The 27,585-nt window shown below is 39.3% G+C and overlaps 2 pseudogenes; one reads left to right on the top strand and one right to left on the bottom strand.

The window, feature by feature from the left end:
* Window positions 1–1,043: 1,043 nt before the first annotated feature.
* Window positions 1,044–1,756, bottom strand: LOC101661736 (annotated as a pseudogene).
* A 9,382-nt stretch (window positions 1,757–11,138) lies between these two features.
* On the top strand, window positions 11,139–11,276 carry LOC115872611 (annotated as a pseudogene).
* Window positions 11,277–27,585: the final 16,309 nt, after the last annotated feature.

Below are 27,585 nucleotides of genomic sequence, written 5' to 3'. Positions count from 1 at the left end.
GTCCCATTGTTTTCTCCTCCAGACTATTCATCCAGTCTATCTTATCTAGATAGATCTGTAGAGATAATAATATGCATCAAAAATCAAACCCTAGCAAGATAGGCGATGAGTGAGAACACAACAATGACAAGAAAAAAGGAAACCAATTACCCATAGAAGAATAGATTAATTATAAGAAAAAATTTTTAGAAAGAAAGAAAAACCTGTAAATAGATCAAGGTCTAATTTTTGATCTCTAGGCGTATCCTTCAGTCAGGTCTGATGGGGTACCATGTTCTGGCCCCAGAGTCTGTCCTTTGTACTCCCTCAGGGCCTCCCTGCTCTGCTCCCATGGTTGCTCTGCCGCACGCTTTTAGTGGTTTGCCTCGGTGTCACAAGGTCAGTCTGGGCCAGTCCCGACACTGAGTCTCCAGTGTTGTCCCCCTTAGGACCCTGGGCCATCAAGGGACGGTATGTCTCATAGTGACTCCCCTCCTTTTCTAAGTTGTTCCTCCCAGACTAACAAAACCTCACTGCCACCTAAATTTTCTATCAATTGGATACCATAGAGAAAGAGCACAAGATGCAAGACAAATGTTCTTAACTAGTTAAGCTAATGTGTTGCATGATTTTAAGAAGGCTTCGGCGATATTTCAATTTAAGGATTAAAGATGATTTCAAGATCTTAGTTTCAGAGGTCATCTTGCCTCCATGTTCCCCACCTCTTTGATCAGGATTCTCCTATAGAATTCTTTTTTTTTTTTTTGCAGTTATCAAATGCCATTTTTATTCTCTATTGGTGATAACTATAAATAAGTGTTTCCACTATAGAAAAAAAAAGTGAGCACAGTACATTTTCATGACTGGGGCATGGATTTTCTGAAATCGTCTTCAAGAGGACGAACAAACCAAAAAATTTCAAAGGAAAAACAAAAAAAAGTCTGGATGTTGGAAGTTCAAACTGCTTCATATAAAGTTCCTTGTAATCAAAACAAAAATAAATTCAAAAGGAGGTGGGATTAAAAATAAGGAAAAGAAAGGGAGAAGGAATAATATAAGCCCATTTATTGCTTTTCTTCCACCTTCTCCTTGGCCTCCTCGCCTTCAGGCGCCTTGGTCCCAGAAGCTTCTTCACTGTCCACCTTCACAGAAAGAGCTTCTAGCTTCTCTGCCACCTTCTCTGCGTCCGTTTTCCCTGCCCCCGCTTTCTTTTCTCTCTCTTCCATCTCTTTCCTGCACTCTTCAAACTTTGTTTTGAATTTCTGTGCATTTTCAGCATTTAGAAACCGGATGGCGAGCAGCTCTGGCTTGGGGCACTCATCGGCAAAGTCGGCATTTGTGTTCCAGACCCAGGCTCGGTCACTGCCTGCGTTCGGCTTCAGCTCCATCAGCGGTGTGAAGTAGTGGTTGGCACATATCTTCAGGGTCTTATCCCTGCTCATGAGCAAGCGGATGCTCCCCTTCTCCTTGTGCTTCAAGAGCTTCATGTCGCCCGTTCCCGGCTCCTTCCACTCTGGGAGGTCTTTCTCCCAGGCAAAACGGCACAGCTTTGCTCACATTTTAAAAAGCTCTTCTTCATCTTCCTCCAGCGTCTTAATTTCTTGTTCGGGTAGGGAAACAATCGGCTCGAACTGGGGGTCGTGGTTAGGCTCATCTATGTTTTCGGTGGTGTCCCGATCCTCATGCAAATCCTTGGTGGCCGCCATGGGGGTGCGGCGGCGGCGACGAGGGTTCGACTGGTGCGGTCGTCGCTGGCTCCGTGGCCTCTCAGTAGCTGGCCATCACTACTTCCCTCCGCGTCTCCTTCTATAGAATTCTTGATCAAATTATTTGTAATGGTAGCTGGCATGATTTGATTCAGGTCACATGGCAAAGAGACAATTGCTCATGGAGACAAATAGACACGTGTTCCAGTTCCTCCTATTCCTATATTCTTTTGCCATATTTCTGAAGGCTGTGCAACAACTAATCAGAGAAAGTGAACAATATGAAGAGGATCATCATATTGAGCATGGAGGAAAACTAGCAACATGCTGTATGCCGGAGACACAAACTTCTTTGCCAAAAGCATAGGAGACTTAAGGCACTTATTGATGAAGGCCAGGCTACAGCCTCCAGTGTAAACGACACCTCAATATAAAGAAAACTCAAAATCTCAGAACTAGATCAGTGATCAACATCATGAACAATAGAGAAAAGACGGAACTTGTCAAAGATTGTATATTATGTTTCTTGGATCCAGCAAGCATTGTGCTTTGCATGGCACTTGCAACCTTTTAAAACCCCAGCAAGTTTCGCTGGGAAGTAGAACAGAAGCCCGAAATATGATAGTAGTGCAATTAACGGGGATTCTCATGAAAAGATAACCCTAAACCTGTAAACCAAGGCACCAAATCCCATGAGGTATTCGGATCTACAGAAGCCACCTCAGCTTTTGTATTTTATTATTATTATTATCATTTTTTGTAAATACATCTATCACGCAATTTTTACTAATAAAACATATCGATGACAATCACATTAATTAGCAGTGCAGTCTTACCTAAGCAACCTCTACCTCTTTTCCCCCTCCTGGTAACCACTAACTAACTTTGGTCTCAGTAATTGGCCTGATTTTGGTTTTTGTTTTTTAATATGAGTGAGGTCATACAACATTTGTTCTTTTGTGATTGACTTGTTTCACTCAGTGAAATGTCTTAAAGCCCCAGGGAATGTTGAAAAACATCGACACTAGTGTTCTCATTCATAAATGCACAAGTCTATTCCCAAACAAAACATGTTTAACCATGTCTCTGAGACCAGTGACTGGCTTCAGACAAGTTCTCTTAGTCTTATGTGATGAGGAAGAAGGGTGAAAGAAGTAGTCTTTTTCTTCAACTTTTCTACTTCCAGTTAAAAGTCTGAAACCAAGGGGAAAGGAGGAGGGAGAATGGGGGTGGGGAGAAACTGAGATGATGACATGGGGGGAACAGGGCACTAACCCACCCAGGAGGAGGGTATTGGTTGTGTCTCCACAGAATTGGAACGTGCATACGTAACACGTGGAGGAATGCATGAAAAGACTGGACTATAGGGCCAGCTCCAACCAGAACCAGCTTGACCCCCACCCTGGATGTGTGTGCTGCTGAGAACGACACTAGACTTTCAGGTGGGGGAAAGGAACCGACCCACCATACCCAGATGGAAGCAAACCAAGAAGGAAAAAGAGAAAGGGCAGTAGGCCTAGATTCCATATGGGCACATCAAGCCCAGAGAATGAGGTCCCTGCATGGAGCTGCTGGGGTAAAGAGAGGACTGTGGGACTACCTAGAGCTCAAGACATGAATCATACGGAGACAGGGGACAATAATGGGGACACATGGCAGGGAGACAGAGTGGGAATGCAGCATAACAGATCAGCATTTGGAGTAAAGCTGAGCACAGAGCCCCTGAGGAGCCCCCAAAATGGACTTCGGGTGAGGAGGAGCAGCCCCTGATCTCCCTCAGGACCAGGGGGGAGGGTCTCATGGGGACCAGCAAACAGACCTGGACTTATATAGGGTTTTTTCTTTTTCTTTCTTTCTTTTTCTCTCTTGTCTTTTTCATTTTCTTTCTTCAACCGTATGGTTTCCTATTGTTCGGACTAGGACATGGATGGTGTGCCTAATTATGTGGGTTGGACCATGGGAGGGAAGCCCAGAGATAAGGCAATGGGGCTAATGGTCCCGGAAGGTAGAGGGGGAAGAAATAGGTGGGGAGAAGGGTGTGGTGAGTGGATGGAGTCATGGACAGGGGAACAACTAGGGAAGCGGAACCTGCATCTAGGAGAGGGTAGAGATCCTGTGAGTATACAGCAACACCAAGTTAGTGGAGAGGAAGCACTGAGAGGTGGAAGAAGGGGAAACTGATGGTGGGGCAGGAGGAGGCAAAAGGAAACAGAGGCAAGCTCTAGGAAGCAAAGGCATAGATAGGGAGATTAACAGAGGTGTGCACTTATGTAAATACATTAAACCATAACAATAGAGGTATTGGCCTATGTACATATGTTTATCAGGCAATATACTGAGGCTGCAGACTGACCTTGGGCCTTGGCTCATACCTTCCCTTAATACAAGAACACTTTGTTCTAACAAATTGGCATTCTGTGATGCTCATCCCCTAATCCCCCTACATGATCGCTGAAGACAAAATGGGTGCATCAGCAGATGTGGTGAAGACAGAGGATGGTGCCCGGCTATTAAAAGATATAGTGTCTAGGGTCTTAAAGACTGGAAGTTAAACAAGCGGCCATCCAACAGTGAAGCAACAAGCCCACATGGAAGAAGCACATCAACCGGTGCTATCATGAGGTGTCGAGACTGGGCAACAGGCATCAGAAGATTCACAGCAAACAGTAAACAAACAAACAAAAATTCATTGGTGAGAATGGAGCTGTGTTGGAGCAGAAACTCAAAGTCCATCTATGGACAATGGAACATCCCCCACAGAGGGGTCGCAGGGAGGGAGGGAGTCAATCAGGGTGTAGTAGAGCACTGATGGGTCACGCAATATACTTCTGATCCCTTGAGGCCTCCTCATCCCCTCATAACATGACCCCAGTGCCACTTCCCAATCTAGACTAGACGGGAGCATGTACATAGGTAAATGGAAGACATAAAACTGACAATACATGGAACCCAGGAACAGGAATGAGAATAGAGATACCAAAAGGGTAGGGGGAAGTGGGGAGAGGTGGGGAGGGAGGCACCAATCGCATTGAATGGCACATAACTGCACACTTCCATCTAGGGGGAAAAACAACAGAAATCAGAAGGGAAGGGAGACAGCGGTTGGTGTGAAATTTGAAAATAATTAACAATCTACAATCTATCAAGGGGCCATGAGGGTTGTGGGGGGAGGAGGGAGGGAAAAAAAGAGGAACTGATCCCAAGGGTTCAATGGAAAGTAAATGTCTAGAAAAGAATGGTGGAATATATGTCTGAATATGTCGGATACAATTGATAGATGGTTTGTAAGCAGAGCTGTAAGAGCCCCCAGTAAAATGATTTAAAAAAATCTTTGAAACCTCTTTGGATCACTGTCCATGCTTCCGAGATCTTTGTGGAGTCAATTCCTAGGATCCACCGACTTACAGCACCTGAGCCCATAGTGCTTTTTGCTCGTAGCATTTTGTGGCCTGCCATCTCATCTTGGTTCTGCCCTCCGCTAGCAGTGTGACCTTTTGCAAGTTACTTAGACTTCATGACTGGGCTTCTTTATATGTAAAATGAGGATGATACTAATAGTCTTAACTCTTAGGTTTGTGATAAAAGTTCACTGTAACACGCTTAGACTAGGTCCTAGAACAGAATAAGAGCTCAATAATGTTGTGTGTTATTATTTTTATCTATCAAACTCTTAATGAGCATCTACCTGTGTCACCGCCCCTCCTCTCTCAGTGTATTGTAAACCCTGGTGGATTACGTGTTGCTAGCATGCATTTTCGCCTCTAGCATTTAGATTCCAGCAGCGTCTCCCATGGCAGATTGATTTCAGCACAGCTTTCAGACTCAGATAGACTAGGAAGAAAGGCCTGGTGATCCACTTCTGAAAATTAGCCAATGAAAACCCTATGGGTCACCACAGAACAGTGTCTGTTATGGTGCTGAAACATGAGTTCCCTAGATCATAAGCTACACTACACACACAGTGACATCAACAATGGAAGCAATCATGAAGATAGCACGAAACTTGGCAATCACACCTATTTCTATGACTTCTGTGACTATCGAATTCTTGTTTCCCTTTCTTGTGCAAACTTTAGATTTGCCTTTCTAATTGCCTGTTTAAACATTTGTTTGTTTGGAGAACTCAGAAATACTTGAAATTCTATACATCTCCAAGGATATACATCTACTCACCTCCTGATCACATAAACCAGCCTTCATCCTCGTTAACTTGCACTTTTCTGCTAGTGTCCTAAACTAATCTCTGGGCCCCTAGACTGCTCCCGCTCCAAGCCCTTCGCTACAGTTTTGCCTGGCTTATGATGGACGTCTGCGGAGCGGCCATCTGGTGTAAATAAAAGAAGTAGGTGAATAGTAGCAACCTCCTATTCAACTGACTATATGCAGAACAACTGCACAAATCATAAGTAATATATAATTATATGGATATTTCCAAAGTGGAGCTGGCACGCAGAAAGAAACTGCTACTAATATCTCAGAACTTGTCTACCTTGCAGTCGATCCCACCAGGAAACGAATTGTTATCTTGGTTTCTAAGAGCAAATTTTAGTTCAATCTGGCTTTGCACTTTATAGAAATGGAATCATACGGAATGTACTCTAGTTTTTTTTCCCCCTTCATATTATTTAGGAATCATGCACATCATTGTACATTGGTGTGTGTGTGTGTGTACTCACTGCCATTGAATCAATTCTGATTCATGGTGATCCTATAGAACAGAGTAGAACAGCCTGTGTGGGTTTCTAAGACTGCATATTTATAGGATAGAAAGCCTCATCTTCTGTGGAGTGGCTGGTGGTTTCGAACTGCCGACCTTGCAGTTAGCAGTGAAAGGCATAACCCACTAAGTCACCAAGGCTCCTTCACAGTTGTAGATAGTTCAGGTATATTGCTGTGCTGTTTTGCATTATGTGAATATGCCACTATCCATATACTTGTTGGTAGATATTTGAATTATTTCCAGTTTGGGACTAGAACATTTGCTGTGAATATTTGTCTACAAGTCAGTTACAACATATGAACATGGCAGTGAGTTTCATGGATTTTTGTTTTGGTCTCAGTTACAAAAGCCCTGGTGTTGTTAAGTAAGCTTCAGATTGATAATTGCAAGATCAGAGGTTCAAATAGACCAGCCAATCCGTAGGAGAAACATAATGGTATTTCCGCTTATAAAAATATATAGCATTGGAAACACTTTATAGGGTCACCATGCCTCGATATTGACTTGATAATGGTGGGTTTTGGATTGGTTTTAGTTACCTAGTACTGTTATAACAGAAATACCATAAGTGGGTGCTTTTAACAGGCAGGAATATATTTTCTCACTGTTCAGAGTGCCGGTTCTAGGGGATGGCTTTCTCTGTTGCCGAAGAGAAATGTCCGTGTCTCCTTTGCTCCTTTGGAGGCACCGCATCCCTAGGAGATCTACAGGTATCTCGACATCCATCTTCTCCTTGGTTTGTATGTTTTTCAGTGCAGTGACCCTAGGGTCAAAGGACACACTCCACTCCTAGCTCCTCTTTCATGGTGTTAACATACTCCTCTGATCTCTGCTGGCCTCGCTCTCCTTTTATCTCTTCTAAGATAAAAGGTGTTAATAGAACAAACCCCAAGGGAAACTAATTGAGCATATGACATTCTCCAAATGAATGTATAGGTTTCATGCAATCCTTATTAGAATCTCAGATGATGTGATCTTGTTGTATAAAGAAAATGTTAAGGGATTCATTTAAAAAACTCTTAGAGTCAATAAATGAATTCAGCAAGGTTGCAGGCTATGGATCACTATTCTTCAAAAGCTCATCATATTTCTATAAATTGGACTTGAACTATTCAAAAATGAAACTAATAAAACACTTCTATTTACAGTAGCATCAAAACGAATAAAATATTTAGAAAAATGCTACTCAGCATTGCTATAGATTCAAGTAAATGTCTATGAAAATCCCAGCTTCCTTTTTTACATAAATTGTCATGTTGACTTTGAAACTCACATGGAAATATAGGACTTCAGAATAGCTGAAATTTAATAAAAGATGGGCAGATTTGGGGTATAGTATTTGCATTTCCCTATTTCAAAATTCATTACAAAACTATGATAATTAAGACAATGTCATACTGGCATGAGAATAAAATATAGATTTGATAGTTCAGAAGTAAGTTCTTAGATTTATGTCCAATTGATTTTGAACGTGGCTATGAAGATGATTCAGTTCATTGAAGAAAGAAAAAAAGAATCGTCTTTTCGATGAATGACGCTGGGTGTCCATGCAAAAGAATGATATTGGACCCCTAAAATATGAATCAAAGACCTAAATATAAGAGCCAATATTATAAATCTCTTAGAAGAAAACAAAGCAGTATTTCTTTATGGTTTGTATTTGGCCATGGTTACTTTTCTTTTAAGATTTTTAAAATTGGGAGTTAATACATATATCATATTATTCCATAGTTCAGTCACACCAAGCAGTATTGTACAATTGCTATCACAATCAGTTTCCAAACATTCTTTTCCTTTGTGGACTCCTTGACTTCATCCCTCTTTTATTCTGCCTCCCCAACCCCCCTAAAAAAACATTTTCTACTTGCTGTCCTTATAGATTCATCAATTCTGGGTTTAATATACCAAAAAATAGAAAAACATATAACACCAATTCAAGAGGGTGACCCCAATGACATAACACATCTGAGATAAAGCTTTATATGACATTAATTTAACAAGAGATAAAAGAAAACAATATAACAAGTTGGACTTTAAAGAGGTTTATGCTTCATCAGAAAGTGAAAAGACAACTTACAGAATAGGAGAAAATATTAGTAAATCAAATATTTGTTGTGTCAAGTATCTCGAATATACAGTCACCTCTCATCTGAATGGGCTATCTCATGTGAAATCTCACATTTATGGTACTAAAAATAATCTGTTTTACACATAAAAATATATATCTAACCATAACAAATGTTGAGATGCAAGGTGAAAGTAATGCTTGCTGGCTGCAATAGTTAAAGTTATGCGTCAACTTGACTAGGCCACGGTTCTTGGTGGTTTTGTAATAATGCAGTGTCACCTGGCGGTGATGTCATGATGTAGTCATCCTCCATTTTGTGATATAGTTTTAAATCACATTTTCATATAGTTCTGATCTTGACGTATGAACACCCTGATCTATGGAACTTCACCCTGTTAATGAGTGAGCATTAGATGTACAAAGAAATCTTACAAGGTATGAATCACAATACAAATGGACAATATTTAAAAATATGCAAAGAAAGAGTAGACATTTCTCAAAAAAAGATATATAAATGGCTAACAAGCATATGAAAAATGCTCAATATTACTAGTCATTAATGAAATACAAATCTAAACCACAATAAGATTTCTATTTCAAACCCTCTAAGCTGGATATAACTGCAAAAAAAAAGACAAATAGCCAGTATTCATGAGGATGAACTCTCATATATTGATGGAAGAGATATACAATGGTGTGACAGACATGGAAATCATTCTGGCAATTACTAAAAAGCAATCGGACTTCTAAGAATTCCCAAGATCCTTAAAAAGAAATGTTCACACATGAACTGTTGCATGAATGCTCACAGCAGCACTAGTCCCAATAGCCTAAGCAATGCAAATATCTACCAAGAGATGAATGGATAAGAAAATGTGGTATATCCAAACATTCAGCCATAAGAAAGAATGAATAATGCTTCCTACAATATGGATGAACCTTGGAAACATTATGCTGAGATAAGGAATCCAGACATAAAAGGACAAATAGTGTATAATTACACATATATGAGATATCTAGAATAGACAAATGCCTAGAGAAAAAGTAGATTACTGATTACCAGCTTCTCGTCTGGAGGGGTGATTTTTTTTTTAATTGATGGTTATACAATATCTCACTATCATTGTCTTCAAGTCAATTCCATAAAACTGCCTTTGTGTGTCTCCGACACGGTTACTCTTTTCAGGCTCCCGAAGAGTCGCTGGCGTTTTCAAACTGCTGACCTTGTAGTCAGCAAAACAACACATAACCATTATGCCACCAGGATCCTGGTAATACAACATGGTAAACGTCATTAACATCACTGGATTATATACTTGAAATCGTTAAAATGATAATTTTTGTTTTATGTTTTGCCATGATACTCACTTGTAGAGTCCATGCTGTTTACAGGCATCGAAAGCCTAGTCTTTCTCCCATTTTCCATAATATAGTGCTTTAAAAGTTCATTAGAAACTCCTAACAACATAATTACAACAGCATCCAAATTGCCTAAGTCCTAAACAATCACCTAAGTGTGTTCCTTTTATTATACATTGCGTCTTCTTCTATGGCACTAGAAATATACATTTCAAAAATATATTTATTAAATGAATTCACAAATCTTTGCATAGACATGGTAAGGCAACTTTAGGTGTTGATGCTTCACATGCTCTCATCTGTTCACAACTATTATCTTTGCTTCTTTTCTCTTTCTGCATGCTGGCTCTCCTCCCCTCCTTCTCCTTTTTTTTTTTTTTAATTAGAGTTACCAGGTTCATGAGTTCCATTATTTAAGCCCAGAAAGAGAGATGTAACTGAGGCCTTTCTTAAATCATAGAGCCAATAGATATACATACATTTCCTTTTGGGGGGTCCCTCATCTGTTCCATGTGATGAATAAGAACAGTTTGCGACAGATCCCTCTGTGCTCACCCACTCTGATACACAGCTGGTGAATTGTTTAGCACTCAGCATGTAGCCTGATCTGTACCCACAGCTGAACTGCGCCCAAGGCATAGAGCTTTTGTCCACGCCAAGTCGGAAAACCCGCAGAGCTGAATTTTATCTTGTTCTAAAGGATAAAAAATCTCTAAGTATCAAATCTTCACATTTCTTCTATGAATCACACTTAAATAGGTGTATATATATACATACAGCTATACATGAATTGCATGCATATGATTCCTTTAACTCTAATTTCTTATCAAGTAATTGGGGTATTCAACAGCCTCTCATTTGGAAGAAAAGGTAAAACATCACAATGAATGAGTTGTCGGTTCTTTCTTCCCTTTGTCAAAAAGCAATCATACATACCAGAAAAACCACAAATGCATATTACCTTCTATATCTAGGCTTTTGGAAAGAGATTATTATTGTTCAGAATGACGATCCCAAAATGTATCACGTGCTCAACCGTAAGAGCTTATGTTTTGCGGCACATGTGGATTCCATAAAGAAAATTCAATATTCCTGTGAATATTTTTATTTAACAAAAATTTGGGCAAAACTAAAGTTATTTTTAGCCTAAATTTTCAGAGAAAACCTATTCGGCAATACTTTACTCTCTGAGCAGTTTGATTCAGAGTTCATAATCTAGTATCTATCCTTAAAGCCAATTGATAGAGTGCTTGAAAATGCTCATTCCTAGACTTCTGGGTTTTTTTTTTCAATGTTAAGAATATTCTTCATTTCTAGGTGGTTTTCCCGGGGCGAGGCTCACCCATTGCACTCCGGATGTGCTGACCCCTGCGATTTCCCCAAATGTGGGAAACCCAACTGTGTAATTTGTGGTAGTGAGGGAGTGCGTTCGTGCTCTTCCATGAAGAAAAAAAAAAAGGAAAAATATATTCTTCTTCTCTGCCACCTTTTTAGCTGTGATGTCAAATATCATATGCTTATCAATGAGAAATACACACTCAGTAAGAGAGCTATGATCTTCACTATACCCCCACTTGCTCTTCTGATTTCAGATACATTAGTTCTGTCAAAGAACTTTCTGGGGAGGAATAAGGAGGAACGTTTTGTGATTTCTTGACTATTATACAAAAACACATAAAAATACCAATGATCTTTTTTCTTTAATTAAATACTCCACTTAAATCTATTCACCCTTAAGTGTCTTTGGTAAGTAATATTCACCATGATGCTTCTTAATACAAAAAGGTGTTTGCCATAATCGAAATCTCACATGCTGAACTGATCCTTTAAAACAGTTGTGGCGTCTGATGATTTTCCTATTTCAGAACACAGAAAGAAGTAAAAAAATAAATAAATGGAGTGAAATTTCATTGTAAACTATCAGACAAGACTTTCTCCTTTCGTTTTTAAATTCAGTGTTAAATTCCCTAGGACTTATTCTTTGGTTCTAATAAGAATCACTGCTTACTCTTCTGTAGCTGCTATTGCTTTGCTTTTGTAGCACATGTATTGCTATCTGTATGCATACTTTAATAACATGAAGGACCTTTAAATAGTTCCTGGACAAATCCATTCTCCCTTCATTCTGTTTTTCCATGACCTTTCTGAACGCCCCTTTGCAGAATGACCTCTCTTCGCTAGGGCACACAGAAACAGTTACTAAATCTTCTCTTGCACGTGTTTTCTACCTGTCCTCTTATTCCCGTAAAGGCTGGTGGAGTCTTTGTAACTACTTTAGTTGAATATGTGTGGGAGAATGGGGGTATATTTAACTCTACATGAGTTTCATTCCTCTTTTTAAACAACTGTGCTTGGTTTTAAATATGTGCATTTTACTGTTAAGTATTCATTTGAACAACTTATATTCAAATGAAAAGGCTCTTTCTTATATATTACCTACAAGACTAAGTAAAAAAATATTGCTGCAAAACTCTCTGCAGTTTTATTAAGCATGACCATCAAACCAGGAAGCTATTTTGTTCTCAATGTATCTTCAGTCTAGATCTGTACACTTCTGCAGGTGATGTTTACATCTCTAACAGTTGCCCAAAGAATTCTGTGCTCTTTCATTGACAAGACATCAAGACAGCAATTTGAGCATCTTTGAATTTAGAAAACAATATCATCACTGTAGAGTGCACCAAGTGATATTTCCCAGAACTTCACATAGGACAGCCCTCACTACCCTCAAAGAATGAGCAGGAACATTGTGATGGGGTCAGGGGGGATTCTGAACATAACTTTCTAGGCCTTTTTTTTCTCACCACTTTTTATTTTCTTAAAACTTCTTAATAAGCCTTCATAAGCCTCCCTGTTCATCATGTGTTCTCTGAGAAAATCTATTCACTAACCCCACTGACATCTCAAAAACTGTCACCATAACTTTCTGGTTAAAAGGCCCAGTCAATCCTCTCAGAAGTCACTGTTCTGATTGGACTTTTTTCTTTAAAGAGACCTGGTGACTTAGTGGTTACTCCTTGGGCTACTAACCACAGGGTCCATGGTTCAAAACCACTAGCCACTTTGATGAGAAAGACAAGGCCCTAAGAAGTAACAGTCTTGGAAATCCACAAGGGCAGTTCTACCCTGTCCTATAGCGTTGCTGTGAGTAGGAATCGACTCAGTGGCAATGAGTTTGAGCTTTTTTTGAAGAAGAGTAAGACAAATACATGACTCAACTTGTCTGTAGTCATCCACTGATCACCAAGATACATTGAAACCTGCTTTGTTTGGAATATACAGGTTCATAAAGGTATGAAATGAAGGCTCAGAATAATACTTTTTGACACACATATGTATATCTAATGATAGTGCTAAATGTCGTGGTGGAAAAATTAAACTAAACTAAACTCAAGGAAAGAAGATAGGGAGTTGTGTGTCACATGAGGAGAGGTTGCAATTAAAAAAGAATAGACTGATCAGGAAAGGCCTTGATGGGAAGTGACATTGAGCAAAATGTCACTGAAGGAGAAATCTGGTGGAAAGGTGGTAGAAGCAGAGGGATTAACCAAATATAAAAGCTCAGAGAGCAGGAGAGTGGCTGGTGTGTTAGATGAGCAGGTGGCCTGAAAAAGTGATAGAGAAGGGAAGGGAAAGTGGAGGGGAAGAAGTCAGAGTAGGAAGGGGAGCGAGGGCCTATCATAAAGCTTTTGTCTTCTTCTCTGAGATCGGAAGCTATTGTCTGGTTTTGAACAGAGCCAGAGGATTGGATGATTAGATTTACGTTCCCAATCGGTATCTCTCAGACTGGTGCATTGAGAACAGACCACAGGGAGCAACAGGACACACACAGGTTGGTGAATGTGTTACTGCTATCATGCAGCAAAGGTATGATGACAGTTTAGACCAGGAAAGACCAATCACTAGAAAAAGATATCATGCTTGGTAAATTGGAGGGTCAAGGAAAATCCTCAGATATAGATTGACACAATTGCTTCAACAATGGACTCACACATACCAATGATCATAAAGATGGCACAGGCCTAGACAACATTTTATTCTGTTATCCAGAAGGTCTCCAAGATTCAGAACTGATTTACCGGCAATTAACAGCAATGACAGGGCCAAGTTTTCAGATTTGGTACCTATTTTGAAGGAGCACAATTAAGATGTGTGAAAGAAATAGAGGTGTCCAGAGTCATTTGAAAATTGTCAACTGTTCTGCTTATTGTAAACTTAATTCTTACTTTAAATATTAGAAAAAGTCTTGAAAAGTTGTAGATGATAACAGAGTCATACGCGACACCTACCAAGGAAGTTTATTATTTAAGCAAAACACACAATGAATCTAAATGTAAATGCATCTTTGAATAATTTCAATATTAATCCACTCCTTAATGTCCATTGTTGATATATATTACTGAATTTTCTAACACTGGGACAAACCTGCATCTACGTAACGTGTTGTTGGGTGCCATTGTGTCAATTCTGACTCACAGGAATTACATGTTTCAGAGTAGACCCACCCAGATTAGTGTCTTGGCTGTAATATTTAGGGAAACAGATTGCCAGGCCTTTCTTCCACAGTGGGGCAGGATGGATTCAAACCACTAACCTCTAGGGTTGTAGCTGTACACTTCAGTGCTGAACCACTAGAACTCCTCCCAGAAAACATAGGCTCATTTTAATGTGTTCATTAAAACATTTTATTTTGTTTTCAGTGAGAGTTACAAAGCAAATTTATTTTCCATTCAGCAGTTCATAGGCAGCTTGATTTGTGCCATTGGTTGCAATCCTGACAATGTAATAGAACTCTTCTCTCTTCTTACCTTGTCTTGTCCATTTCCAGGCCTCCTCTTATCCCTTCTTGCCTTCCAGGCGAATGGAGCCTCCTTTTTTAATCTTGCATATTGGATTGCTCTGAGGAGTGTGGACCTCCTTCTTGTTCTTGCTCCCTGCCTATTGTTAGAAAATTGAGCCACATGGATGTTAGATTCCAGGCCTAAACTGTATGATCAGGGCCTCCATCAATCCCTGTCAGAGAACATAATTTTTAGTTTTCTTCCATATGTTTCCCCAATTCTGTCCAGAAACTCCTATATTTGTATTTGTAAGGATGTATTTGTAACACATATAATTACATATGTAGTTTCTATAGAAATCCTGCTTGCAGAATGGGTCATGCATTGGGCTATTAACCCACAAGGTGAGCAGTTTGAAATTACCAGCCACTCTGTAGGAGAAAGATGAGGCTTTCTATTTCCATAATGAGTTACAGTCTTGGAACCCCAAGTGGCAGTTCTACCACTGTTCTGCAGGGTGGCTATGAGTTGGAGTCGACTCTGTGGCGGTGAGTTTGGTAGTTTTGTTTTGTTTGCCACATCTATGACTATCAAGTCAATTCCAACTTACAGAGACCCTACAGGGCAGAGCAGAATTGCCCTTGTGGTTTCTGACGCTGCAAATTTTAATGAGAACAGAAAGCCTCATCTTTCTCCCTTGAAGCTGTGAGGAGGTTTGAACTGCTGACCTGTCAATTCACCACCCATCTTGTAACCCACATATATATGCATTCCTCCCCCTGCCAATGGATGTCATTCCATTTGCCTTTCCACAGCTGTTTAGCTTGACTATGTATCCACCTGTAGATTGTTGCTATTACTATTATTGCATGGTTGTGTACAACACCATAAAAGGAAAGGTTCCCCACAGAAATAATCTTTAACAGTTACCAGAGATGGAGAAGGGGAAGGAAAGGAAGTCACTGCCTAGAGGGTAGTCAAATATTAACTTGTATAAAAGGAAAGGTAATGTACAATAAGGGGTCAGTCTGCACACAATGACCAAGGCAAAGGAAGACCCTGGGGGGAGAATTTACAAGCAACAGATACGTACTATGGCATACACAGTTCTTTTAACTTCTTAATTACCTTTAGCAGACCAGTAATATTTTCCTTAAATGAAAATATAAAAGTCTATCCTCAAGGCCAAAGTATCAAATTGAAGTATATTCATATTTCACAAGAAAATGGCATAAAAATAATCTACCTGGCTCCACGAACTCTGTCCTTTGTGGGAGATCACGATCTATAGAGTCTACTTTTCAGGGATTTGAAGGGTAATATTGACAAAGTGGAGGGAGGGTGGGGTGAAAAGCGGGGACCGATTGCTAGGATCTACATATAACCTCCTCCCTGGGGCTGAACAACAGAAGAGTGCGTGAAAGGAGCCGTCAGACAGTATAAGATATGATAAAATAATAATTTATACATTATCAAGGGTTCATGAAGGAGGGGGAATCGGGGAGGGAGGGGAAAAATTGAGGAGCTGATGCCAAGGGCTTAAGTGGAGAGCAAATGTTTTGAGAATGATGAGGGCAACGAATGTACAAATGTGCTTTACACATTTGATGTATGTTTGCATTGTGATAAGAGTTGTATGAGCTCCCAATAAAATGATTTAAAAAATGATGATGGTAAAAAAAACACACACACAAAAAGAAAAATATGACCAATAGACAGAAACCTCCTTTCCTATTGGGGCAGTGGGAAGAGTCATATCTTAATGGGCTATTGTAAAGGTGGAAATTGTATAACATGGAAAACCTGTCAGAGCAGGGAAACTCAAATATTTTCCCACTAAACTGAGCAATAGCAGAATGATAAGATTGTATATTGTCAAAGACGGAACACCTGGAAGACCCTGTAAAAAACGAGGCAGCCCCAGTAGGTTCTGGTTTTCACAGGTTTCACTGTATATAGAAATGGCACTGCCAAGCGGAATCCATCTTCAACCTTTTCTTTCATGGCATTGGAAAACGTAACAGATTATTATATTCAGGATTCCTTTTCTTAATCGGTTATTAAACTACCCCCCCCCCCCCCCCCCCCCCCCCCCCCCCCCCCCCCCCCCCGCCCCTCGCCCGACCCCATACCAATCCTTCTTCATGATAAAAACTCAGTACCACCCTGTTGATTTCCACAGACCAGGTGGTGGGTTGGTGGTCCTTAGCAGTACTTAACTAACAGCACCACCAAAGGCTTCTTTCCCTCAAGATCTCACTTCTATTGAGTGGATTTCAACTCACAGCGAACTTATAGGGCCGAGTCGAACAATCTCTGTAGGTTTCTGAGACTAAATCTACTGAAGTAGAGGCCTCGTCTTTTTCCCACTCAGCAGTTTTGAACTGCGTGCTTGGCAGTTAGCAGCCCAATGCATAACTCCCACACCAGCAGGAATCTTTGTCCCTTATGAGAGACATGTTGTAATGGCCTTGATTATTATTTATGACTATGCTTAAAGTCAACATTTCCCTTTAAATGACTTCCACACAAAAAAACCCAAGCACACTGCTATCAAGTCAAGTTTTTTGGGGGGGTTGTTTGTTTGTTTTGTGTGTGTGTGGGGGTTTGAGTACTCGCTGTCAATAATATACTAGTATTGGATACCTTCTTTTCATGGTTTAAAGAGCATCTCAGGATGAGAGTCTCAGAGAACCCTGTAGTCTCAATTGGTAAAGTAAATCTGGACTTTTTTTAAGATTTTGAATTTTGTTGTAAGTTTTTCTTCAATTCTACGAAGGTTTATCTATTGCAGCCCTAATTAGAATGGTCAGTAGTGGTAACTAAACACCATAGAGTTCCTCAGGTCTTAGGGTAGAGGAGGCCATATAGGCTTTTATCCCTGAAGACCAGTGTCTTCTCTGAGACTGGTTTTCTTCTTTCTCTTTTCTCCTGCTGTGTAGTGACCCTATAGGGCAGGGTAGAACTGCCCCTATGAGTTTGTTTTTGAGAATGTAACTCTTTCTTGGCATAGAATTTTGTATCTTTCTCAGGTGGAGTAACTGGTGGTTTGAACTGTTGACATTGCTGTTAACTGTCCAACCCCTTAACCAATTGAAAGGGGCCTCAGATGGTGCAATGGTGACATACTTGACTGCTAACAAAAGGATTGGCAGTTCAAATCCACCCAGGGTCTATTCCATTAAACAACCTGATGATTTGCTCCCATGAAAACGACCCACTGCTATGGAGTCTTTTCTGACTCATAGCAACCAGTTTCTCAGGCTATAAATGTTTACAGGACCAGATAGTCTCTGTTTTCTCCTTCAATGCTCACCAATCAGCACTCCCATAAAAACTCTAGTCTTGGAAGCCTATGGGGAAGTTCTAGTCTGTCCTGTAGATTCACAATGCGTTGAAATGGACTTGACAGCACACAAGTCCAATTGATAACATGTTGAGACAGGAGACTCAGAAATCATTTCTTTGCTGAGCTATTTTTCTAAGAACACTTGCTTGGGTGGTTAATTTTATTCATTTCATTTTGATCTCTTCCATTTTCCTGTTCAGAGAATACCATTACCCAGCCTAGTCTAAACATTCTGGGGTGTATTGTATTTGGGGCCTGTGGTTCCGTTGAATGAGAACAATTCACATGGAAGCAGCTATTCTTTTAAAATGTGTGCAATGGATCTCAAACCGCTAGAGGATCAACACTTTCATCTTCTTAATTTTAACTAAATGCATTCCGAGTTTCTGCCAGGTCTCACCCACACTAAGGTATATTCAAAGGTGATTCCTTTGGGCTTAGTCACGTCTCACAGACTTCACTCGCTGATTAACGGTCCAAGTAAAGGGCAGTTACTTTCAGGCAGACCAATGAGTTATTTCCGTGCATTTAACCATGTTCTCAAACTGTAATGTGAAACCCGTCAAGGAAGGATTTCCTTGGTTTTAACTACTGTAGTAAATCTTGTCTGACTTCAATTTAGTTAGCTTTACAATGCTGCGAAGATAAGCCCCCAAACATTAAAAGTTTTGAAATTAGAAATGCAACCAGAATTCTATTTCATTAAAATTTGAAACACAATCTATGGCCAATTTAGAACACCAATGGAAATGATTTTCCTTTATTTAAGTTTCTGTGATTACCATAGTATATCTACTACTTACAAGGGTCTGCCAAAAAAAATGTTAGTAACATTCAAGTGCCTATATGAATGGGTTTCTTCCAAAGAAAATTGTTTGAATATATTCCTGTAATCAGTGGGTTGGCTGCAGTGAAGTTCTTTCAGTAATGCATTTATCTTAGTCTCATTAGGGTGGCTACCCCCCCCAAAAAAGTCCAATCAAAACCTGTGAAATTTAAAGCAGCGAGGTTAGCTCAACAAGTTATAGCAACTCATTTTTTGGAGATTCCAAAAGGTTCATCTTGATAGAGTTTTCTAGAAGGACATAGGATGATCGTGGGACCTTAATTGGAAAGATGTTTTCAGAAAATAGAAAATTGCCTTGGTGAGTGAGATAGTAAAAGTTTATTGTGCCAACCTGGCTGATAAACACATGTGGGGTTAATTGAAGGGCAGAGGGATAAATGACTCGGTCACCTTCGCCTTTCTAGTTCTCGGGTCTCTTGCTTTCTGATGATCGGACCAGGGTACAGCTGCCTTAGCCTGTTCCCTGCTTCAGCCGGAAAGGCTCACTTCCTGCAAGACATCCCCAAGGAGAAGCCACATGGACTTACCCTGATGCAGCCCTGGGTGCTGGAGCACACATGTGGAGACCCCTGCCAGTGCTTACCCTGACTGGGCTTTCCTCCTACAGTCGGCATCATTGCCTCTGTTTTGTGAAATGGGGGAGGACTTTGTGGATTGGTGTCAGACATATGGGTTAATGTTGGACTTGGGCAGCACTGGGTTGGGATGATTTCTTGATGTGCACTTACCCTTTACATCAAACTCTCTCATATATGTATGAGTTTCTGTGGATTTGTTTCTCTAAAAGTGCCTAGACTACCACAGTGAGAAAAAGGCCAGGAATGTTGCACTGAGGAGTTTTTGCCATCACAACAATGTACTTGCTCATTCTTTGAGGGTAGCAAGGGCTGTCTGAAAAGAATCCAGCTGAGTATCCTCACCCCATTCCTCTCTATTGCCCTGATCTTGCCCTTTCTGATTTTTTTTCATTTCCCAAACTGAAAGAACAATTCGAAGGAACACAGTTTGAATCCCTTGCAGATGCTAAAACTATAAATTTGATGTGGCATAAATCAAACAGCGCAGATTTCTTCAGGCAACGGTTAGATACAGAAACATAGAGAATATTCTGTGAAACAAGTTTCGCATTTCATATTTTAATAAAGGTTTCTATGATTTTGTACCAATACTTTTTGAATTATCCTCATTTATTTTGTGAGACTATCTTAGATTTCCAAATGTTTTCATCTTTTAAACTTTCTATACCTCAACCAAGGCACCCGAGTGGCACAGTGGAATAAGCATTGTACTGTTAACAAAAAGGTAGGTGATTTGACCCCTTTAGCTGCTTCTTAGGAGAAAGGAGACATTCTGCTTCTGTGAAGATTTAAAGACTCAGAAAGCGTACAACACATTTTACTCTTTCCTATAGGATTGCTAGGAACTCACTCAGTGGCAGTGTTTTGTTTTTTAAATACCCTAACAACAAATAAACCCCAAACTCACTGCCATTGAGTCAATGCTGGCTCATAGCTGACTCATTTTATCTCTTACAAATAAGAGTGGATGGACACCATACTCCAGTAAAACTCTCCTCAGGTGTGGAATCTGTGTAAGTTTGAAACCTATTCTTGATAAAGGGGTTTGATATCTTGAGGGGACATAAGTATGATATTGCTTTTAATCATGACATGTCTTTTGCCTTTGGACATCTTTATTTAATTTAAGATTATAGAATAAATTCCTTTATAATCAAGATGAAAATAATATTGGTTTTCTACTTATACTTTTTCTTCTGTTAGCAAATATGAGTATTTTCTTAATTGTTTAATTAAATATATATTCATGTATTGAGATTTTACACCAGTAATAGTCCTCTAAATCTGATCTTTAGTGTTGAACGAAACAAGGTATTTTCAAATTTTGTGGTTTCTCCTCATTCTAATATGCTATCCATTTTTATCTTTGCACAATAAAGCTTTTTCTTACTATTAGGACTATACAAATTAAAATCTTTCCATCTATGTCTCTCTGTAGGGATTAATCCATTAAATATACATACTCTAGCAAAATGTTATATAACATTTTCCTTTGTCTTATCACATCAATAACCTTTACTCAGGCAACTTGTTCAGAATCTCATCTCTATCGGTGAGATTATTTGTTTTCATCTCTACAGCAAATACCCAACAGCTACATTAGGGAAATAGGCAGACAGCTGGGAAACAGACTCATTGCTTGCCTTGGGGCAACACAAAGCATTCACCAAATCCATCTTTCCCTATTTCATTTCACATCATCATGATTTCCAAATTTTCAATATTTGGCTTCTAAGGTTGTGAGAACATCTGCTATAAAGGACGCTGAAAGCTAAGAAGTTGTATATTATGTGGAGGCATTATCAGCCTAGATATTAATTATTGGGGATGTTTTGCGATATTCTGTCTCATGAATTCTTGTTTCTGATGAGTTCAGCTTTTTTCTTTTGTTTTCAAATGGATGTCTTTTTTATTTTGACACAGCTTTGTGTTAGATAGTATTTTTTCTAATTATGGCAAACGTATATAGCACACAATTTGCCATTTTAACAATTCTGAATATGTAATTCAGTGACATTAATTCTCTTCCCAATGGTATGCAATCACCACCACTGCCTATATTTAAAATATTTTCATCATCCCAAACAGAAATTCAGCACTGATTAAACCCTAACTCCTCACGAACCCTTCCCCACAGCTCCTAGCAACCACAAATCTGTTATTGTAGATCATATTGGCCTGTTCTAGAAATTTCATGTAAGTGGGGTTTTGTGTCTGATTAATTTCATCTGCTATACTGTTTTTCAGATTCGTCTGCGACATAAAATGTAACAAAAATTCCTTTCCCCTTAGGGCTGAATAATATCCCATTAAATGTATCTACTGCATTTGTTTGTCTATTTACCTGTTGATGGACACTTGGGTTGTTTCCACGTTTTGGATATTGTGACTAGTACTGCAATTAATAAGGGTTCTTAAATATCTGTAAGTCTCTGCTTTAAATCTTCTAGGTATGTACCCAAAGGAATTAAAACCAGGGACCGAAATAGATCTTATTTTCATCACTTTCTTTTTCCTTCTTATCGTCTTCCTTTCCCGATGGAAGTTTAGGTTTTTCTTGCGCTTGTTTTAGCGAGGCAGACATTTGTTTAAACGTTTTAGTAGGGTCCACACCCCCACTCACACACACTGGGAGACTTGGAAGGACACGCTGCCTGCCTTGAAGATGAGCGCCTGGGTTCTCATTCCAGGACACCCAGGTGTTACTAACTCTCTCTCTTGCTCAGGGCTGGTAGGCAGGCAGTGACGTCGGAAAGAACTGAACATTGCAGAAATCACAAAACTAAGGGGGCAATAATGAACTCCAGTTATGCCTAAGAATCCACCCCCCCCCACACACACACAATGGGTCCTAGAAGCGTCATCTTGCTGTCCCGTGCTTGGGTCTGCGAGTTTTAACTGGTGTGGAATGACTCTTGTTCCCATCAGGTGCCTCATACTTAGGGATTGTGTCTCCGTGAGTGCAGATCTTTCAGTAATATTATTCAGAGCCAGTTTCTCACTTCTTCTCCGTCCAAAGAGCATTTTGTTTCTGTGGGGGGTGAGCTTCTGTTTGGGTTTCTTTTTGTTTGTTTGTTTGTTTTCGTTGTTTTGTTCATGCCCTCAGTAGAGACATGGAAGAGAAATTAAAATATTTTGTAATATTGCTATAAAAATTATGGGGTGTGGTTGACAGAAAGTGAAGCTATGTAAATATGAATGTAACACAAACTGAGATCACCAGCAGAAAAGCTGAACCCATGCAGTGGGCAAGCCATGAACTACCTACAGCCTAAAAGCCAGAAAAACACAATGAAGATATAACAGATTGAGTGAAGAGTAGGGAAACCAAACAATAACCAACTATTACCTATTAGAGAATCCTCAATGATGTGTGCTGAAGAGGAGGCTGACTGCTGTCAGCTTATTTTGTTGTTCAGAGTCAGCAATAATAGGTTCTTAAAAACCAAAGTCAAATTATATTGTTGTGTACACCGACATCCTCTTATTGAGTTACATGAGACTGATTGTTTATTTCTCCTCTGTAATAAAACCATAGACATGTCCTATACTTGAAGAAGCTAGAAAACAGCTAATAAACAGTTATCGTATTTCTTAGTATAAGCAAAGAAATATTAAAGAACATTTACTTTTGTTCACACCTCGTTCTATTCTCTCATAATTAGTAAAGCATGATAGGAAGAATATTTTACCAGTTCTTCATGGATTTTGTGTGTATAGTACTTGAAATTCTTTAAGGAAGGAATAAAGTTCTGCACTGTATTTTTCCACTTGGGACAGTTACATATCCTATGCTAAGGTAGTACAATAAGTAATGAAAGAAGAATATATGCATTGGTTGAAATTGGAATTAATTTGCAACTGCTTGACTTTTTAAAACTACATCAAGCCTATATTACTTGCCAGACAGTATGAGAATATGAGGCGTTGTAAATAAGAATTGCGGTATCAATTTAGTTAAAATCAACATTTCAAAAAACTATGGAATAATGTAACCATCTTTTTTGAGAGTACTTAATGATCTTTGTATGATGCCATGAATAAACTGTACTTGCTTTACAGCCTGGATTCTCTTAAAATCTTAAATTAGTTGTATATGAAAAAGAAGTAATATTTGGCCTTACCGATGAATCTTTATAAAATTACAGACTTGTGGATAATAGAAATTAAATGTCTAGAAAATATGACAACATATGTACAAATGTGCTTGATACAATTGAGGTGTGGATTGTTATAAGAACCTCCAATAAAATTATCATTTAATAAAAATGATAATAAAACAAAGGATTGTGGAACTATAAAGCACATTGGAAAACTAAATATCTATGCTTTGCTTTATAGAAACAGTCTTACCTGTTAGAAAACTAGTTTAGCTCACTCGTAGTCATTATTTTAGGATTTCCTAAAAAGTTTGATGATTTCAAGGTGACACCGTGTTTAATATATGTTATATTTAAATTAAATGTAGGCTTAAAAGAATAAGATTATTAAGCTGATTGAACCAACTAAGGGACAGGCTAATTATTTTTTAAAAATCATTTTATTGGGGACTCATACAGTTCTTATCATAACCTATACAATACATCCATTGTGTCAAGCACATTTGTAAATCTGTTGCCATCATTTTCAAAATAGTTTCTTTTTACTTGAGCCCTTGGTATCAGCTTCTCATTTTTTCATCTCCCTCTTCACCCTCCCTCCCTCATGAACCCTTGATAATTTCTAAGTTATTATAATTTTTTCATGTCTTACGCTGACTGATCTCTCCCTTCACCCACTTTTCTGTTGTACATCCCCCTGGGAGGGGGTTATAGGTGATCAGTTTCCTCTTTCTCCCTCCCCCCTTCCCTTACCCTCCTACTATTGCTGCTCCACTTATTGGTCCTAAGGGGTGTATCTGTTCTGGATTCCCTGTGTTTCCAGCTCTTATCTGTACCCATGTACATGCTCTGGTCTAGCTATATTTATAAGGTAGAATTGGGGTCATGATAGTGGGGGCGGGGGGGAAGCATGAAAGAACAAGAGGAAAGTTGTATGTTTCATTGGTGCTATACTGCACCCTAACTGGCTTGTCTCTTCATTGTGACCCTTCTGTAAGGAGATGTGCAATTGTCTATAGGTGGGCTTTGGGTCTCCATTCCACAATCCCCATCATTCACAATGATATGATTTTTTGTTCTGGGTCTTTGATGCCTGATACCTGATCCCATCAACACCTCATGATTGCACAGGCTGGTGTGCTCCTTCCATGTGGACTTTGTTGCTTCTCAACTGGTTGGCCACTTGTTTATCTTCAAGCCTTTAATACTCAAGGCACTATATCTTTTGATGGCTGGGCACCATCAGCTTTCTTCACCACCTTTGCTTATGCACCCATTTTGTCTTCAGAGATGTGTGTCTGGAAGGTGAGCATTACGGAATGCCAGGTTATTAGAACAAAGTGTTCTTGATTGAGGGAGTATGTCATTAGAGACCCAATGTCCGTCTGCTACCTTAATACTTAACATATAAATATATGTGATTGATATATTTCCCCATCCTTATATATAAATATATATACATATGTACATGCCTGTATTTAGACCTTTATAAATGGCCTTTGCCTCTTATTTCTTTCCTCTATATCCTTTCATTTTCCTCTTGTCCCACTATCATGTTCGGCCTTCATTCAGGTTTCAGTAATTCCTCTCAGTTACATTGCCCTTGATCCAGCCCTACCAGGCATCCTACGCCCTCCTCGCTATCAATTTTAGATCACTTGTTGTTCCCTTGTTCCTGGGTTTGTTAACACCTACTTTCTTCCCTCCCCCTCCCATATCCCACTGGAAGTGCTGAACCATTGTTTTTTCCTCCATATTGTTTATCCCACCTATCTTATCTAGATAGAAATGCGTAGACAATAATAAGCACAAAATCAAGACAGAGCAAAAGAAAACAAAACAGCAACAGCAAAAAGCCATCAATAAAAAAAGAAAAGCCTATAAATAGTTTCAGGTCTGTTTGTGGATCTTTAGGCATGTTTTCTGGTCGAGTCTGATGGGGTGCTGCAATCTGGCCCCACAGTCTTTTTTGGTATTCCCCAAGGACTTCATTGTTTTGCTCCCCTTGCTGCTCTGTTGCACTCCTTTAGTGTTTCGACCTGGTGTGTTGAGGTCAGATCAGGCACAATTCCCGCACTGTGCCTCCAGTGTTGTCTCTTGTAGCACTGTGGTTCAGTGAGGGACCTCGTGGCTCGTGGTGTGGCCGGCCCTGTGGGGAACAGGCTAATTCAAGCAGAAAATTTAAATTTTATGAAGGTCATAACTATCAGAACTCAAGTTTGGGCATGAATTATGCTTATTTAGATTAAAATTATCCCCAGTCACCATGAGTGTCTTTCTTTGTATTAATGGAATTTTTGGCATAAATACAATTTTGGTTACTAGATTAAATAAGGCATATCATTCTACCACCCATGGCAAATATCTCTTATATGTAGTACATAATTATTGAATGTTTTAGCTTTGTTACAAATAGACACAAACCTGGCAGCCAGCAAAGCTTACAATTATGACATCAATGTACAATGGTAAAACTTTAGGAGCAATAAAATTTGGACTCATGGTTATACTTAAACCTTTAAAAAATTATCTTCCAAGATTTAGGAACCTGAATTCATTCAGATACAATGCAAGGTTGTTTATTGTTTAAAGGGAGTTGTTGGTACTTGATTTGTTTCAAGGTAATGATCAGTATGATCTGTGTTAGGCTGAGTTGACTAGAGAAGCAAATATAGTGACACAAGAAGTAGTTATATATCAGGAAAATATACCAGCCCAGTCCAAATCGTCCGTAATTCCTATACTAGTCCTTAAGTCCCTGTTCAGACTCACGCAGTCACATGCAATGATGCAGAATGCAGGAAGATCACAGGAAGATCACAGACCAGTGGGTGCAAAGTTGTGTGGATATACTAGTGGTGGGTCTGGCAGCAATCAGGGTCACCCACCAGGAAGGTGAAGGCAGAGAGAAGGGGGGGTTCCCAGAACCCTCCTTATGAGAAGGCCACACCCACAAGGGGGCACTGCCAGACTGTGAACTGATTGACAGTTTGAATACCATCCCTACACTTTTACATATCTTCAAGTTGACATGAAATTATTTAACTGCCACAAGATCTTTTTCTAATGTTGCCTTCTTGAGAACCCCCCCCCAAACAAATCTTAATATGTCATGATAAATTATTTAAGCCAGGTGTATTACCCACTTCAGAGTTACAAAGCACTGATAGATTGTTTAATATAGCTTAGGTAATTTAGTCGACTTTAGTAGTGACCATCTGACTACTCTTTGTACTCCTAAGAATCTCTGAATTTTGTTACTCAAATAAAAATCTGAGTGATACTTGTATTGGACCTGTACACATAGGTATAAAATTACAGTTAGGCAGAATATATTCTACTCTGTAAGTCTGTTTCAAATATTAATAAAAATTTCTTACGTTAAAAAAAAGAAAATCAAATAGTCAAATGGGTCAATGAGCACATTTTAATATATATCAGACCATGATTAGAGTTTAACTGCTCAGAAAATAAGAGATGAAAAGCAATATAAGCAAACAAATACAAAATCTGGGTGTTCTTCTATTTGCAGGTGCATCTTTCTTATCTGAAAGCCTACTTGTGTGAAGTTGCTTGCATAAATTCATCAAATGTATTTTCTAGAAGAATTGCTCAAGAAATCATTTTGTTCAGCCTCTCAACAAATTAAGGTCTCCCTATTACACCATTTTTTAAAAGAGAGCCCTCTTTCGTCTCTATATGAACATACCCAGGGGCATGGAGTTCACAGTTTCCTAGACAATCCATCCTGTTGATGGCTCAAGCTAATTGGTTTTAAAAAGATCTTCTCATTTGAACTCTTTCCTTGTAAAACATTCATCCATTTTCCCAAATGCTGCTTTCTTGAACAATACAGAGTTATCTTTTCTTCATTTGATGTAAGAGCTGTTCCAACTATTTGAAGGCCGTTATTGTGTACTTCCAAAGCCTCTAGTTCTCAAGCTTTAAGAAGTAGCAGAAATGCCTAAGTAACATGTTTAAGAAGGTAGATTTCCCAGTCCACATCCCAAAGAGTCTGATTCACTTGCTCTGTGGTGGATCAAAGGAATCTATAATTTAAACAAGCATGCCCCACTGTCTAGGTGGGGCCAAGGGAAG

This window comes from Echinops telfairi, unplaced genomic scaffold, assembly GCF_000313985.2.
Source record: "Echinops telfairi isolate 266 unplaced genomic scaffold, ASM31398v2 ScPeMD7_7427;HRSCAF=8465, whole genome shotgun sequence".
NCBI lineage: Eukaryota > Metazoa > Chordata > Mammalia > Afrosoricida > Tenrecidae > Echinops > Echinops telfairi.
This window is presented reverse-complemented; position numbering and strand designations above follow the sequence as displayed.